Below are 6,000 nucleotides of genomic sequence, written 5' to 3'. Positions count from 1 at the left end.
GAGAGAAATTAAAGTTTATTTTGATATCATTTAAAATTAATGAGAAATTTGTGCATATTCAAAACTAATCTGTTGTAAAATGAACGATTAATATCAGCGACAGACGTTTGTTTAGGGCCGACACGGTGGAGAAAAGCTCAACAGAAGCTGGTAGAGGCTGTGAGATGTTCACTGCTGATAGACACGAGATGTTATCCTCCGCAGAAACGATGAGAGGACGCTGAACTGAATGCACATTTATGTGTAACGTCCTTCATGGCAAAGCGCTCGGGGCAGGGGTAGGAAGGGCGTGGATGGCTGATCTGTTCTTGTCAAGTCGGATCTCTGGGGCAAAGCTAACCGTGTTAGGGCTCGTATCGGGTCGTGACCCAGTCATCGAGATTCACTGTTCGAGACCGCAAACCAATCTGTGAAACATCTCATGCTTCCTGGGATGCTCGAACATCGGATGACAGTGTGATTTCATGTTCAGGGCAGCAGGGAGAGTGTTTCTTCATGTATTTAGCTGAACTAAAGTTTGAATCTTTGTGGTACTTTAAAGGCAAACAATGAAGCTGTGAATGCCACTGGACCTCCTTGGTTTTTTTTTCTGCACGTACAGTCGATAAGGTTGATGTGTGCAGTCGACGCAGTCAAAATTCCTCCTTTGCAGACAACTGATTTTGCTTTACTTGGCGCCTCACAGCAAAAGAAAGAGTTCAAATGTGAACTGAATCCTACCAGATGCTTGGATCCTGTTCGTCAAACTCAAGACTGATGAGCTGAATGATGCACATCTATGCAATGAAATGTCTGATAAATTATCGTCTGTCATCGTTGCACAGCATTCTGGGTTAATATGACAAATCAACACATGAGAGAAGCTGCAGGGTGAGAATGGAAGTGAAAGTACCATTGGCTCAGATTGTGACCTCGGTGGTGAACTAGACGCACGACGCATAGCGCACGAGGAAAGAGAATCTTAGCTGCTGATTATGTAAATCAAAATAATTTGAAAGCTTAGAATAGTTATGTCCTCATGAAGCATGTCAAATGTTCGTTTGGCAGAAAATCAATGTCAAACTCGGAGGCGAAAAGTTGTTCCTCAAATGTTCAAGTTGTGTTGCAGACCGAGTCTGAATCCCGAGCAGCCAGCAAGGCTGTGTTCATTTCACCCACAACAACAGTGACACACATTTCCCCTGCCATTTATTGACTCGTGACTAAAAACAATTTCTATCAACAGTGATGATACGGCTGAGAAACGCAGAGCGAGTGTATATGCTGACAGACTACGTGTGTGGTCCTGATGAAGGTCGCCGTGTCCCTGGACCCACTGGCTCGGAATCATCGTTCCAAATTTCTAATAGCTGCAGCATCCTTGCTGATTTCCTCGGGGGTGCAAACAGAAATGGACTTTGCTCAAGTCAGGATACACCATATGTCTTTTTTTCCCCCTTTCCTTTTGCTGGTGTGACGGTGCTTTTTTAAAGCCCTTTACACCAAAGTCATCTATATGTTCTGCCTTGCATTGACTTGTCAGTACTTCCAGGGACGGGTTACCTGAGGTCCCGAGTTCTTCTGTGAACAGTTTAACGAGTCCCACCTGTGACAGAATATCTTACTAGCCCCCGCATCTGATCAAAAAATGTCTCATAGTGTTTTAAATCTCGTATTTTTTAAATTGGCAATAGATCAAATGAGGAAGAAAGTGAAGGAAGAACACGTGAAGGAAACTGTCCAACTGATTGATTTCATTTGGCTTCATAGATAAATATAGCTGGGTGTCGTCTGCATAACAGTGGACATTTATGCAATGCTTCCTAATAATATTGCCTAAGGGGAGCATGTACAAGGTAAATAATATAGGTCCAGACCCAGATATTTTGCTTGTTTGGGTAAATTATGTTTGGTTAAAATAAATTTAAGTCTGTCTGATCATGTGTGGTCCTCTCCTCTTTGTCCTTCCTGGAGCCAGCTGCAAAAATTAGTGTTCGGAAAAGATCAAATCAAATTTATTCTTGCATACAATTGTGCATGGAACCATTAATACCACAGTATGACCACGATGTCACCCTGCTCGTAGTATACCTGTTGCTAAATAGCCATGATTTACGGACATTTCTTGTCCTTGTCGGTCTCAATAATCCTAATTTTTAATCAAAAACAAGGCAGAGTTCAGTCCTATAGTCTCACAGAACTAAGTCTGTAAACTCTGCTCTCGTCAGCTGAGCATCCATCACACAGCAGTCTGTTAAAAAGGATCAACAGCTCTCCATTAATAACATCGATTACCTTTCTTTTCTCATCTGGCGCTCCTCCTCCTCCTCCAGGAGAGCGAAAGGGGGTGAACCTCATATTAGCAAAAGAGGAAATAGACTGGCGGAGGGGGAAGGATGTAGCTGATAATAAGGCTGCTCTTGGCTAGCGGGTCAGGAGGGTGGACTGGTTAATTAGAGGGCTATGGTTGTGGCTTCTGTAGCCTGCGGTGTGTGTTCATGTGCAGTGTGCAGTCTTGCTGGCAGACCGGAGGAAGTGTGGCCCGGTTCCTTGGCTGTGCCGCCGGCGGCTCATCGTGGGGTTTTGTTAATTTGCTGAAATAATCGCTGCCAAAACACCCCAGGAGCTGTCACCTTGGAAGGACAAGAGGAGAGGCGACAGTGTGTTGCTTTATAGTGTTGTTCACAGGACGTCAGCAGCTTGACACCCGCTAATCACAGCTGCGGCTTTCATCTGATGACCCACAGCATCTTTTCGCGCAGAAATCAAGATCTTCCACGGAGCTGATTTATTCCTCAGAGGTGGGGCTGGTCATGCTGTACCTCCTGTTTTTTTTTTTTCTTCTGGGTGAGGTTTGTGTCTGTCTGATGATATATAGGCTGTGTACACACAGGCCAGACCTGGATGTGCCACACCGAAATTGCTCCCCGAAAAACTCATTGAGAAACTGGTGTGCCCCAGGATTGGAGCCTCTGGTCTAATAGAGATTGGTGACAGTTTGGAAGGGATGAAAAATCAGGCTGATCAATAAGAAGCTGAGGAAAATGCCACATGAGGTGCAGGACATTGAACCACATCATCATTTTTCAACCCTGCCTCCTAGAAATTACTTTTATATACTACTCATTTGTTTCCCGAACAACACTGTGGTAAGAAACATAATTGCTGTGTAGATTATGTTCACAGGCAGCAGCGCTTTCAAGTAAAGGAAGTGTCTGCAGTTGTTGGGGTGAATGGAGATCCTGATAGTCGACCGCACTGGGAAAGACCTGTTTTAACAACATGTTTCAGCTTGGCATGACTTTAAAACACTCCTGTGTGATAAAATGCAAGATGTAGTTTAAATTTAGTGTCGTAGTTTGCTGTGGAAGAGTTAATTTTTACCAATTTATATCCTGTCAGGTGACTTGATTCACTATGGAACGATGCTTTGAATTTTAAATCTGTAACTTTAGCAGTAGTGGACTATAGCCATAAATTAGCATCTTATTTGAGTAAATGTACTTTTTCACTCACTAGTACTGGTGATGGTAAGCAGGCTAGCTGTTAGCTTTGGCGTTTGTCTTTATGCTAAGCTAACAAAATGCTATCAGCTGCTTCATGTTCAGGAATGAAAGTGGGATCAATTCTTTAACTTTACATGCCGATAAGCTTGCTGCCAAAACTGATGAATATTTATAAATCTTAACCAACTGCTAAATAGTTAAAAACCTTCAGTGGCTACAGGAGGCCATTGTTTCCTATGAGGGCGATTTGTTTTGTTGGAAAACAATTAAAATGCAATATCAGCGACCATTTTAATGACTCGTTCCTTATCAGTATTATGTCAGATAAAATGTTCTCATTGTGTTGATAAGCTAGAATTACAGACTGTGCTGCTGAAGCACACAACTGTAAGTGCAGTTTACGTCCAGCTCACTTGACCTTTAACCTTTTGGACATCAAACATTATCACTGACAATTCATCATAATTAGCATGTTAATGTTATGGCCAGAAATATAAACATTATATGTAGCAATTGTTTTTTAACCTTTGCTACTTCACAATGTGTTTCTCATCCATACATCCATCATCTCTACACCTTAATCCTCACTAGGGTCATGGGGGGCTGGAGTCTATCCCAGCTGACTCAGGGTGAAGGCAGGTTCACCTGGACAGGTAACCAGTCTATCACAGGGCTACACTTAGAGACAGACAACCAAGCACACTCACATTCACACCTATGGACAATTTAGAATCACCAGTTAACCTCAACATGTTTCTGGACTGTGGGAGGAAGCCGGAGAACCCGGAGAGAACCCACACTGCACGGGGAGAACATGGAGACTCCACGCAGAAAGATCCCGGGTGTCCTCGTGAACCGGGGATCTTCTTGCACTGAGCCACCTTGCTGCCCCCATTCACACATCATAACTTAAATTTCCTGAGATCGAGAACCACTTCAGATCTAATCTAATCGTTTCATCTTTAAGTCTAAGTGAATGTGGTTTAAAGAAATTTCAGGCCCGTCTGACACAGTGTTGGTCCACAGCGAAAAGCATTATTTCCACAAAAGTGCTTGTGTTTTATATTCCAGGATTTGTCACGTTCTGTAGAAAACAATCAGCTTTTGTTAACAGATTTGCACAGGTGGATTTTAGCCAAACCATGATTTATTAAAGCTGGAGTAGGTTTGAATCATAAACAAACGGTGACTGAAAACAGCGCAAAACAGTGACCCTTTGAAAGACCCAAAATCCAGTCTTCTGGGTTAAAGTCCTGCAGTTAATTCCTGCTTCAGCTTCAGTACGTTGACTTCTTGTGGTTTTTCTGTGTAAAATGAAGGTAACACAAATTAGACGAACAGCTATCTTACATTTTTACAGTCTTTATTATGGCACCAACATGTTCCTGCTCTGTGGACATGTTGTACATTTTGACATAAGACTGCATTGTCTGATGTATGATGCATGTGAATGGGATGGATGGACTCTGCTGTCACCTGCGTATTGATAAAAACATATTTTGTGCAGCATTACTGTCCTTTAAAAACACATTTGCAGTTGCAAATCAGTTATTTTGTTCCTCAGTCATTTCCATTTTTGACACTAACGATGTCAAAAATAACAAACGGCCTGTTTTAAAAAAAACATCTTAAACAGAAGAATAGAAAATGTTCTTTTTTTTTTGTCTTAAAATGAATCCTTGATTTGTTAATTAAGATCCAATCTGCCTCATTCAATCACTTCGCTTCCATTTAAACCTCCCTGACAAACAAAATCCTCAACTTAACACCCTGAAGTGACGACTTACATCAAAGCATTTATTATTCATGATTGTAGCAGCTGTTTTTGGTGGAGGAAAGTGGAAAATTTCATTTTTAAGTGCAAAGAAAAAAAAAAAAAAGGCCTCTTCCACATGCTTCGGACTCCATCTGTATTGTTCCGCTGATTTGATTTCGCTCTTTCCTCGAAACAGATTTGAATCGGACGCTCGGCCCGGAGTTCCTGAATGGCCGAGCTCATTCCCTTCCCGGAGATGGGAGCGATTGTGGGAAGTTGAGCCTGAAGATTGCCGAAGTAATTAACGTTCCTGCTGGCTGGCAGATCCAATCGTCTTGTCTCGGATACGAGGGGGGAGCTGCTGCACACACACACTCGCACACACACACACACGTACCAGGGTCTCAAATTCAAAGTTTAATTGCGTACTGTAGCACAATAAACTGTGTCCTCATATGCACAGACAGCTGTCACACTCCGAACGCTGCAGCGCTTTGATGATTTGGTTAATGTGATGGCGGAAGTCAAAACAAGCAGAGCCGCCGTCATTTACGTCTCTGCATGTATGTCAGTGAAATAGTAATGATGTTGTTTCCTCGCTTGCTCGTGAATCTCTTTTTTTTTTTTTTAAATAAGGAATTGTACTTTTTCAGCCTGGAAATGAAGATATGTGTGTGTGAGGGGATGTTTTTCCTGGTTTTCCCTCATCATCATCATCGTCGTCGTCGTCCTGCAATTCAAATTCTAATCCTCTCTCTG

This window comes from Stegastes partitus, unplaced genomic scaffold, assembly GCF_000690725.1.
Source record: "Stegastes partitus isolate 25-593 unplaced genomic scaffold, Stegastes_partitus-1.0.2 Scaffold52, whole genome shotgun sequence".
Taxonomy (NCBI): Eukaryota; Metazoa; Chordata; class Actinopteri; family Pomacentridae; genus Stegastes; species Stegastes partitus.
This window is presented reverse-complemented; position numbering follows the sequence as displayed.